Raw genomic sequence first — 15,378 nt, 5'->3', positions numbered from 1 at the left:
CTGAATTACTTGTACTAGAGATAGTTGTACCATGTACTGTACTCATTTATGTGCATGCTCTACTTTCCAGATCAACTGATGCATCAGAAGTCCTTCGGGTGCCTTCAGGTGGTTGACGTACTGACAGCAAGAGATGTTCCAGGGGAAAATGTCAAGGATAAGCAAGCATATGCAGGAGATAAAGTATTTCTTGCTCTGGAGAAGTGTCTGGACCTTTTGCTTCAGCTATTTACAAAAAAAAGGAAAGTGAGTTTGCAAGTATCATCTTATTGCAAGGAAATGAAAATAAATGCAAGAGCTATTAATGCAGTGCCAGGCAGGCTGGGCTGAACAGAATTACCACTCCCCAGTGACAGAGGAAGGAAAAGCTCCCTTAAATAACTTGGTGTTTAAATGAACCAGCTATGATTCCTTAAGGGCTGATAAATGACTGATTGTCATGAATTCTGAGAAAGAATGAAATAGCCATAGCATTTGAGATATTCAAAGATGAGACAAGTAATTACTCTGTTGGTTTCTTCCCCTTCACTGGGGATGGAGATGAAATGGTCATATTTAAATGAAGCTTAGTTAATATCTGCTAGTTCCTGTTGACTAAACTCTACCATTTCCTTGTTTTACAACTCAGCTAACTAAAATGAAGCACCCTAATCCTAGGACAAACAGTACAGCTAAATAAGGCTTTGTTTATGGGTGTTAGCTAACTTAATTTATCCCATTTTAAACTGACTGCTTGACTTAAGCCTAATCCCAGAAACAAGGGGATCGGAGTACACTGGTTTGGAATATCACTCCTACAGTCACCACGTTTACTGTCTTCAAATAGTAAACATGATCCAGAGCATACCTGTGCTCAGAGCATACTCTGTGCATAAGTATCTGTGTTTAAGAAGTATCAATGAAGAATATTCCACAAGCTCCTATTGCAGTTAGTTCTAAAGTTTAACTGTCTTTATAAGTAGCATACTTTTTTTCTAATACCTAATCTAAATATCCCTTCCTGCAAACTTCAAAGGTCCACCCTCTAAACAGAGTCCTCTCATCTTCTCCCCATGTCATGTCTGCTAGTCTTTATCATTGCCACTGCTCCCTTCTCCATTATCTCTAATTTCACTACATTCAACTTCAGTATGGTAGCATTTCAGATTAGGTTTCACCAATACCAAGTGGAGTCTCCCAGAAATTCTATATAACATTAGTATCACTGAATTAGATTAGGGTTGCGGTGTTATCAGTTGTGGATATACAGTCAAGTTACGCTCCTCTGTAATACCTGCTTAGATCTTGTTCAATAGTGCTATATAAAGGACTGGCATTTACCCACATTGAACTTCAAGCCATTGATTTTAGGCCATTTCTGCAATACAGAAAAATCACTTTCAAATCTAAACCTGTCTGTTAAAGGGCTTGCAGTTCTTTCCAGTTTGATATTATTTGTAGTTTACTCATCAGTTATTAAAGCAACCATGGGGTAACATTAGACTCAGAAGAGACTCTTCTATGATTCTACATGCATCATCTTTGCAACTTGACAACCAACCCTGTAAACTACTTTGAGTGCACTTTTCAATCAGTTGTATCCCTGATTTTATCTGGATTGTACTTCTCATCTTGCTTATGAGAGTAGTCTGTGGGACAGTGTAAAAAGATTTATTAAAATTAAGGTACATGATATCAAGATATATTTCTCTTAACATTGGCTTCACCAGTTTTAATACTTGCCCTAATTCTGTGTTTCTAACACTTGAATGTAGCTCTGAAATCTATTAGTGAGCACCTTACAAATTCTTAGACAACTCATGCTTGCTTTTCTGATTGTCCTTTCATAACACATATTATCACACCTACCTTCTGCTGTTATTGCTCCCCAAATTTCTGCAGCTGAGTTTTTTTCTTCACTGAATACTACCTGCACATGAACTGACACCTGCTTAATCACAAGAGGGAAGGTAGCAGACCATCATCCCCTTTTCCTTTTTCCAACATCAATTCTATCTGTATCATGTTTGAAAGAATGATCAGATTTATCTAAGTTGTTCTTGGAGACCTCCGAGCATGAAGATTCTGCAGTCTCCCCAGGCAATTTTTGCAAGTGTTTCACCATTCCTATCATTAGAACAATTATCCTCATTGCTAACAGTTTGCTGCAATTTAAGTACTACTGTGCTGCTTGTTCTCTCTACTGTGAGCAATAGCACAAACTATTCTCTTCCTCTTTGCAGCAGCCTCCCATGGATTCCAAGATTCACATCTTCCTTCACTTTTTTGGGCTGAGCCCCCTCAATTCTGTCACTCTATCCATGTGGGTTCATGACCTCTGATGATTTTTTTCTGCTCTCCTTTGAACTTTTTCCAACTGTTCCCCATAAAATGTCATGTCACCCTCTAGTGGCCTCAGTTATGATTCCTACTACTTCTGCATGAACATGTGTTTCAGGAATAACTCCTAGGGAAATATCGTCAGACCCAAATTAAGGTTACATAGAGAATTTACAGACTTAGCTTTTATGCTGTGCTGACAGATTTCCATCTCTGTAATGAAAACAGCACGAAAGTAAAGTTTTGGGTAGAAATGGGTAGAAAAAGTGTAATAGGAGGAGGACATAGTAATGGAAAGAGGGTAAGAAAGGAAGAGGAAAACTGTATTTTCCCTCAAAGAATGATTCAGAAGAAGACATTATAATCCTGTTATAGCAGAAGGGATGTAACCTCCTAAAGAAAAAGCATGAGATATTGATACTGATCTTATCCTGGGGGGAGGAAAAAAAAAAGCTATACAAGGATTAAGTGATTAAATAATTTCTTCTCAACAAACACAGGTCCCAGAAGGTGTAAACCTGAGACACAAAGAAATAAAAAATAAATGAAACTGTTTTTCTTCTGTGACAAAACTCTTTTTCCATGCCATATATACATATATATATATGCAAATATACATTTCCTTGCAGTTCATTTGAAACCCAGCTTAGATTTTCCTATAATTATATATGTAGCGGGTGAATTGCACATGGGAGGACAGGAATATTTTTACCTGGAAACAAATACTGTGCTTGTTTTTCCAAGAGTGGAGGATAAAGAAATGGATGTGTGTCAACTCAGCATGCAACAGATGTACAGGTAAAATGAAGTATTAGTGATACTTGTTTCTTACCTTCCTATATAACGTTAAAGCTGAACTACATGGCGAAGAGTTGCTTTCAGTCTTTTGTGCTTCTCTTGAAATTCCCTAGTGGTGTTCCCAATTCAGATTAACTTATTTGAATCTTTTTATGAAAATAAAAGGCCTAACTACTAATTATGAAGCTGAATCTAACAGTAGATCTTGTGCTATTTGTATTATCCAATGCAGTGCAGACACAAATGAGCACTCTTACTGTGGGATGAACAAAGGGTACCTTGGATAAATAATACAGCTGTAATTTTCTTGTTGAGAAAAGACTAATTCTGTCTTAAATATATTGGCTGAACCCTCCTAAAATCAGTGAGAATCCTCAGTACAATCCTGGACAATCACTTTTTTGCAGCAATGAGTGTCTTCAGCTTTAGAAAGAATATCCAGACAAGCTGCATTGCTTGTATGAGTTTGCATTGATGATGATGGGGTTATAATCATGTGTAAATCATGATAAATGGATATGTAAATAATAGCAACCCACAAATCACATGAAATTATGTGAAAAAAAGGTTAACAGGTTCTATACAACTTCAGAACTGGACTGTAGGCCTGTAGAAAACAACAGTTTCAAAGAATATATGTTAATTTCTACATGTTTAGGATTAGCTTTTAAAGTTCATCACTGGCTTGCATTTTTTAAGCTTTCTCTGTCAGCCTGGCAAGTTAAACCTCTACTTGCATCTCTGCAAGCACTCTCAGATGAGATATTTTCAGAATGCAATGGTTTGTCAGTATTTTAGGTACACTGCCTAGTGTGCTGTAAATAATCGCCCTGTTGCATTCAGCTTGGTATTTTAGTGGATGCTTTATCTCTGGCTGCAGGTGAAACTTGCAGTTCCATATAGAGATTATCATATCTGGCATCAGATAATCAAACTAGTTTATGGAACTATTTTTACATTTCTACACTACTCTTTAAGGACTAGATTGTGTTTTCATTAGCATCTTTACTGTTTGAAATCTTTTTTGCTGTTGTTTCTCTAGCAACTCTAGTTTTCTGCACAGGATTCTTAAATCTGTTAACTTTTAATATATGGTTAGACATGGAAAATAGGCATTTTTTAAGTACTTTGGTAGTTAACATATCTCCGTAAAATCCTGGATGTTCACTTTTGCAGGAATTAGCGGCTCCTGCTTAAAACCTCCAGTCCAATAAAATTATATGCCACGTGAAACATGTGGATGAAGCATTCGGTAGGAAGGTTACTAAACCTTCACTCTTTGCTGTAATTGTAGCAGTGGCAGCCAACAATTAAGTTGGTTTAACTAAATCAAATGACTGATTTAACTAAAACAAATTAAAAGATGACAAGACTGAATGAAAAAGGAACTAAGTCCTGAACTCTACTTGGGGGTTATCTTAATGACATCATCTTTCTTACCTCTTTGGCAGTAAATCTTGGATAGAGGCTTGAAAATTCACTGGGCTTTTGGCAATGGAGTTAATTTACTATCTGAAAGCCAAAACAAAGGCCCCACGTAGTTTCTCTCAGGGCTGATCTGTATAAATCCCAACCATTCAAGCCTTTCCCAGGCACAGTGGCTTGAATTTCATTGTAGATCTTCAGTGAAAGTGTTTTTTATCTTAATACTTAGGTGTGTTCACATGAAGCCTTTGTGCCACAGCTCTCCTTTACTCTGGCTTCCTTGCCATGTCCTGTGCGCACTTCAAGCAACTTTCATCTCCCTGTTGAGAGGCTAAAGGGAAACCACTGAAAAGTTCATTTCTTCTACTTTGTTTCTGTAGAAGAAAAAAAAAAAAAAAAAATCTGGTGAATCAGACTAAACTCAGGCATGTTAGGTTAATAAGAAACTAAAACATAGAATTGGACTGATTTATTGCCACGATTAGGAGTTTGGCCATGTACATGTAATGTCTTTACAATCTGCATGAATAGGCTGTAATAAAAGTGTATTTTTTTATTTTCACTTTAGGACCGGGCGTCTAGTCCGTTTTGCCCTTGAAAGAAATACAGATATGTTAATCACTGGTGGATGGCACCCTTTCTTTGGAAAATAAAAAGTGAGTGAGAGGAGAAGATATTTTGCTCAATTACTGGGTAACAGTTTCTTCTGGGGCAAATCAGCATCATTTCATTGATGAGCAACACGCAGCAAGAAACCAAACTCCTCTCCTGAAATGCTAACCCAGCACCAACCGTGCCCCAGTCCTAAGAGTACCCTGACAAATACTATGAATCAAAACAACAGCTATCATCCTATTCCTACAGTCCATGCAACATCCAGAAAAAGCAGAGCTATCCATCCCTTTTCTTAGTCTGAAATACTGTTAACATCAGGCCTACCCCATCCTCAGATGACAAGTACATAAATCAGAATTGAATACAAGCCACTTCTCAGATACGAAACCAGCCCTGCAAGGTAATGCAAGATTCAGCTGGTAGCAAAACTCTTCCTTTTGACTTCTAAATCCTTACCTTAAAAATAACTGGGTAAACAATGCCAGCACTGCTCTTTCATGAGCCCCTGAGCTAAAAGAAGTATTTATATTGAATGAGATATATGCCTTATGTATAATTTTGGAGCAAACAATTTTTACTCAAGAGTTTTTAAGGCTATTTTTATAATTGTGAGGGTTGGGATTCTCAAAGGACCTGATAAGGAGTGTTACTTCTTACAAAATACTGCAGAGGCCCCAGGCTTTATTGGGTGGTATTGAAAGGGGCATATGGCTCATGGTTCACTTCAGTGGAGATCCCTCTTAACCAGGGATATCTGAGATTATGGCTACTGCTAGGGAAGGTAAAAATAGAAAACAAAATCTTGACATCTCACTGAATTGTCTACTAGTCCTAAAGCTACTGATAATGGCAAAAGTTTGTTTCCTTTGGTTTCAGCTATTGGCTATCTGAATGTCTTATGATGGTGTTGGAAGTAGGACTAAGCTTGGAGGAATGAAACAATAAAGAGTTTATTTTCCTGCTGCCCAATCTTACATAGAGCTAAATATTTAGGTATGGATTTAGAGCAGAAGAAACAATTAATTAATCATATTAATTCTGGTGCCCTTCGTTAATTAGCTATCCTGAAACTAGGATAAAGATTATGAATTATGACTAAGGTTATGCTTTTGGAGAAAAAAAAAAGAAGGAGCCTTTATCCTTCTCACTGAATTTTCAGTAGGCCCCCGTAGACTTATGGTTCCTGTTTTGTTTTGATGTAATTACAACTTAACTATTTTTTTCCTAAAATTTGGAAAATGGTTACAATTTTGAAGAAGGAATGTTGATCTTGATCTCGCACATCCTGAATCTAACCCCAGCTCTAACCTTCCCTTCACTTAAATGCAATAACTGCAAAAACTGCATGAGTTGCTTAACTACATTAAGCAAAAACCACTCTGTTTTCCAGTTCTGATTTTTTTTTTTTTTTTAAATTCATGCCTTGAACCAAAAATTCTTTCAAATGAGTTTCAGGTTAAATGAACAAACATTGTTATTTGTTTATGAGAGTACAATGCATGAAGAAGTAAATCCATGTGACTCATATGTTAGTTGTTCATTCCATCTCTTGACTGTTTCTGCACAAGTTTGTAGATTAAGAGCTCAGAGAGACATTACTATATTTCATCCAACAATTTTCTCATGGTAAAGAAACATTGAATCTAGGGATCACAATTCTTCTGATGCAAAAGTTCAAAAAAAGACATAAAGAATAGTTACATTCCACCAAAACCTTCAAAATAAAGCTCAGGCATTGCATTGAATTTCCAAAAATCTAGATCTAAATCTTACAGAATAGATTTATTGTTTAATCTTGTATCTGGCAGCTAAGACTCCAACATCAGCAAAATGTTATCTGATGGCAGACGTCACAAGTTGGCACCAAAGAGATCACATTACCATTATTTCTCAATGTAGAATTAATAACAAATAAAAAGATGTCCCAGAGGCACTGAATTTCACAACACTTGGACTCTGTTTGCTCTCTGAGTGTTGATAGCTGATTGCATGGCTACAGCAAAATGTCTCTTTACAGAATTTCTAGTTCTCTTTCATATTCACTTCTTCCTTCATAGGAGTGGATGGCTTGTATGGGATTGATTTCTTTCATCATCATTCCTTGGGAAATTATTTGTTCCTGATTTTACCATGAATGAAAGTTCAGTACTTCCATTCCCATCAGCTTCTTGCATTTCCCCTGTTTAAGATAGCTATTTATTGACACAAGGCTGCTCCAAAATATGAACAGAAAGTGAATCACATTCTAAGCCATCCTCTTGACAGCCTATGAGACAGAATGGAAGAGCAGTTGTGTCATCGCTCCATCAGAATTATATACCATGAACATCAGTTTATTATTATCCTGTATGGATACATGCAAACAAAAAGGACTAGCACTAATAGCTCATCTTCAGAAAAACAGGAGTACAACTGCTATTGTTTGTTCTAAAAGAAAGATTCTGTAGATGTTTGTAGTAGAAGATACCTTGCCACCTACCCAAAATGCCTTTGATTCCAGGTTCAAATACAGTTCTGTCCTCCTCTTATTGTGGATGAGGAGGGAATAGTAGCTGGGGCTACATGCACATTATAACTAGAGCCAGCATGTTCTTTCTTAATTTGCCCAATTTCAAGAGAAGAAAAATATGCTTTTCTGTTATTTGAACTGATTACCATGATCCCTGAAGAACTCCTGTGAATAACTACTAGCTCATTTAGAGTCTAGCCTATCTTAGAGCAGTGAAGTTTGTTATTGTCAGACTGCTGGAGAATTTCCACTCTCTTTTAATAATACACTGATTCTTGTAAATTAAATCTGTCTTTGCCTTGTTCTTTTTCTTATGCACCATTGTTCAGTGCAGTAAGAAAATTACCAAGTTTCTGTGGCATTTCTTTAGGCTGGAGCTCTCATCCACCGCTATATGGATGGGTCTGTGCTAGTCACTCATGGTGGAATTGAACTGCAACAAGGAATTCATACTAAGATGTTACACTTGAGTGAGTTAGCATCTGAGGGTAAACAAAATACAAGAAAGATAACTGAGCCAAAAGGATGAATGGCACTAAGAAGTGCAATAGACAAATTCTATAGACATAAGAAAGCTAAGTTTAATATTGGGTTGTTGCTTCTGAGTTACTGATGAAGACAAAACTTAGGAAAAATATAAGCTATAATCAAAGTGATCTTTCAAGACCTGTAAAGGAGATGAACATCTTTGTGGTAACATCACTGTTATCAAGGTAGCTAAGGCACAGAAAGCACATGCAAAAATGACCCAATGTTTTTTTGCAGAGGGAGTTAGAGTGCTGAAAATTTAACTTTGTAATATATCCAACACCAATGATAACATCAGTTAGTTTTTATGCACTTCTGATGTAAACAGTGATAAACAAAACTATGTGCCAAATAGGTCATTTTGGAGCTAAAATGAGACCACTCCTTCAAAATGAGCCGAATGAACATCTAAATATTAGAACACTATGAAAAACAATAAAGTGTGAACAAAAACTACAAAGCCACTTCAAATGAGACAGAAAATAAAACATACAGATAAGATTTGAAACTCCATAAGGGAGAATGATTCATTGTTTTTTAAAGTTGATTAAAAGTTTTCTGTATGTAACCAAAACCTGATTAGAGAGAGTTTAATTAGAGAGAATTAAAGGCAAAACATACAGTATTGCATTGTATTGTTTTATTTTTTCTTCTATTATTTATTTATAAAGTATTTGTTTTACAGAATAATTGCTAAAGGAAGACTTCTCCGTTTGTCCTAGTCATAGTATTGCTGTTTAATTAGGTCATTTATCTGTATATATATAAAGAGAGATTAATGGCACGATGAACTCTTGAGATTGCATCTTCAAGTGGGACTGAATATCTTTTTGTTTACTTTCATCACAGATTGCCAGTCATGAACTGAAGATACCGCTGTTATATACACACTTCTGTGAAACAAGCAGACCTGTACCTAATGGCAAATACACAGCAGGATGAGCCAGAATGGAAATCAATGCAAGAGCAGTCCAGGTTAGACTTATTGACATTTTTTCACATAGTCAGTGGTTCTGCTGAATAATGAATATCCCTCTGAGGATTCATAATTTTGTTTTGGTTTTGAGCAGCTTTCAGTTCATTTATCTCAAAATCTCTCTTGCTAGTTTATTTTATAGGCATAGTTTAAAGCAAGGCAAATTACAGAACACTGTTTAAAAGGGCCACTTTTTCGGCTTTACTGTGTAAGATTTAAAAATGAGGTGGTTTTTGCCACTAGATAAATTTATGGATCTTCACTTTATTTTGTATTTAAACACAGCTTAAAAGAAAATTTAGCATAAGGTATATTTCAGGTACTTTTTTTTAATAATCAGACTGAAACATCCTTATCCACTTAAATGCTTTGGGACCAATTCTGCTTTCATTTAGTCTGTAATAAATCATTCAAGCCAGTGGTTTTCTATCTAGTAAACCAAAACAGGAGGAGAGTCAGGTCCTTTATCTTCTTTTTGTTGATGGTTTCAGTGATAATCTGGTATGTGAAGACTTCAGTTACATTAGAGCAGATGGCAATGCCACTCTTTGCAAAGTGCTGGTTTCTAGCTGACAGTTAGCCGAGTAAAGAAACTGTAGGTAAATGAACAGAGTTAGGGCCCTCAGAATGAGTTTAACAGACTGTAACTTCACCAAGAAAGAGCTTGTATTGCTTTGAAAACAGCAGATAGATTCGGTTTGGTGGGTTGGTCGATGGTCCCCAACCTTCTTCCTTCCTAGGATCTTTTGGAAGCGTCTGGACCCTATACAGAGGGACAATCCTAATGGCAAATAGAAAGACTGGGTAAATGTCTCTGTTTCTTACTATTAAATTATGATGAACCCATGAATGTAGAGTGGAAGCTGCCATTGTTCTAAAGAAAGGTAGGTACCTCCCTGTGTGAAGTAAACTGGAGAAGAGAAGGGGAAGAAACAGTGTAAAAGCAAGTGGTGCAACTGATAAATGTGGCCAGCTTTAGAGATTTTGCAATGTGTCCCTCCTTAAAGACTTGTCCAGGGCACAAGGGAATGTAAAGCTCTTACTCAGGGCTCCTTTTTCTTTAAAATTATTTCTTAAAGTTTCACTTTAAATATGAGATAAACAATTTTTAATTTTCTCTCTTTAATAATGAGTATAAATTTTGCAGATCAGTGAGGCTCACAGGCAAAGAATCAGTCTTTCAGCTACTGGCTATTTCAAGTAAGGAAAACCATTAGTCTTTTTTAATTTCTCAACATCGGAGATGCTACTTTGTCAGTAAGTTGCAGGAAGGATAAAAATGTCCACATTCAACCTTCTCAAGGCCATATCTGGTGCAGCACACAAATCATTAAGAAGTTGCCTGGAACAGAGACTGCAGTGTTTAGACAAGAGGCATTCTTCTCTTCAACCCATATTGATATCAAAAGCACTTGATATTCTTGGCTGGCTAGTTTGATAGCTGATGCACAAAGTCTTCTCCAAGGTCAACTACAGTAGGACACAGGAAGCCTACAAGGAATTTTGTTCCATGGCCATCATAGTTTGCAACTCTCCTATCCTCCCAAACCATCCCACACAACATATATTTATCAGTGGTGCTACACCCTAGACTGTCTTTGACTACAGAGATCTTATGGAAATAGTTAGCTTAGAGAGCTTATGATATATCATGTTGTATGATCCCTGTAGTAGTCTCAACAGTGAGGACAAGGATAGATGGAGGGGGGTATCTTGACCAAATTAATCTAATTTGATGGATGTTCTTTCTTCCTCCAGAGGTTATGTTACAAACATGAACTGGGACACAAAGAAAGGCTATGTGTTCCCACATTTTCTCTTTGGAGTTGCATGTTCTGAAGTAGAAATCGACTGTTTGACAGAAGCCCACAAGGTAATGTCAAAAAAGACAATGAACTTGAAGTAGAGTTGGGTGAATTTCCCACCATCATTACTTACTTTTTTTTTTCTTTTGCTTCTTTTGGCTAAGTCTGTTAGATGTACTCAACAAAACGCCAGCAGAACAATAAATGGCTATAGTGCCCTTTACAATATAATTTGTTCACCCTGTTCTTGTGATAGAAGTCTTCTGGTAACCAGAATAATAAGAAACACTACAAGAACAGCAGAAAATAAAGGTCTAATGTTTCTACCATATATGATGGCTTTGAAATTCAGTTAGACTTTCTGAACAAGACCATATCCTACAGTTCTCTTTTTAATAGAGTTACATTTAAAACAAAGGAAGCCACAGTCACTTAACATGACCTGTTGCAAAGGGGATTTAGTCCAGAGACAGCTCTCAGCAGCATTGTATGGAGACCAATCCCATGTCTTCTGGCTACCTTTGGCTGCAGTGACTGCCACATGTCTAGTAGCCCATGTGGAGCTAGACTCCAAAATCACTGGAGTCTGTGAACCTCTTCAAACTACACCAGGCTCAGATTTATGAGGAGAAGCCACTGGACCTTGTATAAGGACAGCCCAATAGACATTCTTCCCTGTCCCCTCCTCTACATAAGGAACTTCTGTTCAGGTGACTGTGCTTCCGCCATCACAGCAAAGCATAGGAAGTGGCTAAATATCACTTAAGGCAATTCAGATTCTATAGGAGAACAAGCAACAAAGTCATTCTTGAATTAATGATCATCCTGTTACTCATGGGATGTGCACATGATATTCCAAGTTTCAGACAACCACCAAAAATGCACTATCTAGATGAACTCTCCATCAACACAGCCTGTCCTGACTAGCTTTCATGTTTCAGAATAAATTTATAATACTTGTGATGACACATCTTCCATGGGTGAGACTATATACTGTTTAGGACCTCTTCGTTGTTGTGTATTTTAAATGTAACTTTATAACACCTTTTATTGTTTAACAGAATATCAGAACAGACATTGTCATGAATGCCTGTTTTAGCATAAATCCAGCTCTAAACATAGGACAGGTATGAACTTCCATAGTTTTTCTTTATATTAGATGTTAGCAAACATTCCTCTGTGTATCTAAATGACTGCTGTTATTGGTCAACTTAATAGCCACCAAAGTCTATGAAACACTATTCATTAACACTCAAGGACGTTCGACTGACAGATGTACTAGTATTTGGTTTTATCTGCAGCTATAAATGATACTAGATTAAGTTTTCTACTTCTTGTTCATCTTCTGAGAAGTGATGAGAAAAGCAGATCCAACAGACTTTGGAAATGTCTTGCAGGATTAGCACCCTGAATCTCCTCATGACTTTTCCCTGATCCATTTACTCTACCCCAGACTTAGTCAGTAAGACTGAGGGCTAAATCTTAACCAGCTGCAGAGCACTGTTGATTTCAGCTCTGATAGGAAATTAAAATGTAATTGGAAAAGCTATTGACATGAAACAGATCCTTCTTTAAAGTTCTGTTATATCCACAGCTTTGTATTATGAATTCAACTACCTATACCTACAGACAAATTGAATAGTGACAAAAGTGGTGTCACTCACTAATAGTTTGTAAATAAGAAAGTGGTGGTTAACTCATAGTGTAAAAAATATTTGTCATTTCTTTGCAGAGTCAAAGGAAATGCTCCTAAAATATGACCTAAATTTAAGAGCCTTTCTTATCCTGCATATTTATCCTATTACAGGCTCATCTTCATATACTTGCCTTTTGCCTAAAAGGTTATGTTCATTTTGCACATTCAAGAATTGCCAAATTTGTCAAATCATTCTTTCTTAGCAGCTCAGTTCTATGTTCACCTTGCACCAGTGTTTACATCACCACTGTCATAGCCCAGGTATCTACTCAGCAGTTGTTCCTTCCTACTTCAGACTGGCCTGTTATAACCTATCAGCTATTTGGGTCTGAGATGTTTTTCTCTAGAAGAAATTTCTTTAGCTACCTGCAAATGTTTTTAAGCAAATATCAGATTGAGCAGGCTATTTATGTCATAGTACCTGGACAAGTATCTCCTCACTGGAGTTCCTGTGAGCAATAATCTTGAAGTCAGTGGATTTGACTCGGCTCTCAATTTTGCCAAAGTGAATCAAAGGTACCTGTACTAGTTACAGTGAGTTTAGTGAGGAATAAGGAAGAGTAGAACTTGAGCCAATTAAAATATTTGTATAGGTCAGATGAGGACAGCTTGGTCCTATTTTGGTCTATGTTGGCTAATTTCCAGTTTTGGAAGGAAAGATGCCAGTTCATGTGTACTCTTAGAAAGAAAGTCTAATTGTCTATATGTTTTTATCTTTGAAAATGACTGAATTATATGTAAAAGTTTACTTTTTTTTCTTTGCTTAGATTGAAGGGTCCTTCGTTCATCTACTTTTCCTCAGAAGAGCAGATCACTCTCGGCCCAGATACATGAGGTCCCTGCCATCTGTGACATTCCTGAGCAGTTCCATGTCTATTTACTGCCAAATTCATGCAAATCACTTGCTATTTATTCTTCCAAGGTAAACACGCCAAACTTACCATTTACAAGCACACCAGCTGATTCTGCTGCAAAACTGTAAGTGACTGTAGTGCATAGTAGACTTACCCCCCCGCAAATAATTCCAGTTTTAGCTATGGAACAAATTGTACTTAAAAGGTGCAACACTGATGTTCTAACTTTTTGGACTAATTTTCTTCCTATGATTTATTGGTATTATAGTAGCACTTAGAAACACTAATCAAAACTGAACTTTTTTGTACCTACGTGTTGTGCTATGCGTCAAAAGCAAAAGAGTCTATCTTGAGGTTAAACTGCCTAGACAGGAGAAAGGATGGAACAAGGAAATACTATGATCCTTTTTAAAGGCAGAAAAGTCATGCAATAAGAGATTAAGTTACTTTCTAGAATCTCATAGGAAACCTATGATAGGTATGGGAATAGAGTCCAGTTCTTCCATTAACCATGGCAGAGCACCATTCTTTCTGTTTTAAGGGTACATCATCTTCTGAAGAGGCACCCACTACTAGAATTGAGCACTGTTCATAGACTTAAAATAAAAGCAAAAATATAAGGGGAATTAAAGGGACGTGTAGGCCTCTGGCTACTAAAAGACAGGACTGCCCACTGTTCCAACCTCAAATCTAAAGCAGGTATGACAGAGTGTCCCGGTTCAACCCCAGTAGGCAGCTCAGCCCCAGCTCACTGGCCCCCAGTGGGACAGGGGAGAGAACCGGAAGGGTAAAAGTAAGAAAACTCACAGGTTGAGATAAAGACAGTGTAATAGGTAAAGCAAAAGCCATGTGCACAAGCAAAGCAAAATAAGGGGTGGAATTCATTCACCACTTGCCATCGGCAGGCAGGTGTTCAGCCATCTCCAGGAAAAGCAGGGTTCCATCACACATAACAGTTACTTGGAAAGACAAAACGGCACCACTTTGAACGTACCCCCTTTCCTTCTTCTTCCCCCAGCTTTATATGCTGAGTATGACATCATATGGTATGGAATATCCCTTTGGTCAGTTGAGGTCAGCTGTCCCAGCTGTGTCCCCTCCCAGCCTCTTGTGCACCCCCAGCCTAGTTGCTGGTGGGGCGGTGTGAGGAGCAGGAGCAGAAAAGGCCTTGACTCTGTGCAAGCCCTGCTCAGCAATAACGAAAACATCCCTGTTACCAACACTGTTTTCAGCAGAAAAAAAAAAAATTAAAAAAAAAAAAAAAAAAAAAAAAAAACTAGCTACTATGAAGAAATGTAACTCCATCCCAGCCAAAACCAGTATGCAAAAGAATAGGGATTTCCAGGAGAAAATCCACTCCATATTCTTATGGCCTTTTCCTCTTCAAAAGCCATGTTTCTGCTGAACAAATAATTCTAAGATTAGGAATGAAATCTTAAAATATTGAATTTAATAGCAAAACACCTTTTGATGTTGATGGGGCCCAGTTTTCACCCTGGGTACTTCTGAGGTTGTCTTCCTTAGCATCATAATTAATATGCTGATATCCTACTAGTTCATCCACCTACTGCTGTTTGCCTGATCACACAGGCTTCCCGTTTTTGCACATCCGATCAATATGTTATTGAATATTTAATTACTACCTCGGAAAAAACAAATTACATATTTTTTTGAGCAGCTTGGGAAATGGACTGCATGTTACTGCAGTCAACCTTATGAAATATAACTGTCATGCTGGCAAGCATCAGCCTTTGCGCATTTCGCAGGCAAAGAAACAGTCCTTTTACTGGAAATCAGCTTATTGTCGAACAGCTTCATCTCCGATGGCAGGCATGGGGAGCGCGCACTGCGCC

The 15,378-nt window shown here is 37.4% G+C and overlaps 1 pseudogene; it reads left to right on the top strand.

The window, feature by feature from the left end:
• Positions 1–13,593, top strand: part of LOC104617608 — a 32,540-nt pseudogene extending 18,947 nt beyond the window's left edge.
• The last annotated feature ends 1,785 nt before the right edge of the window (positions 13,594–15,378 follow it).

The sequence above is a fragment of the Phaethon lepturus genome, unplaced genomic scaffold, assembly GCF_000687285.1.
Source record: "Phaethon lepturus isolate BGI_N335 unplaced genomic scaffold, ASM68728v1 scaffold8150, whole genome shotgun sequence".
Lineage (NCBI taxonomy): Eukaryota > Metazoa > Chordata > Aves > Phaethontiformes > Phaethontidae > Phaethon > Phaethon lepturus.
The sequence above is the reverse complement of the archived record's forward strand: the minus strand, read 5'-3'. Positions and strand labels throughout refer to the sequence as shown.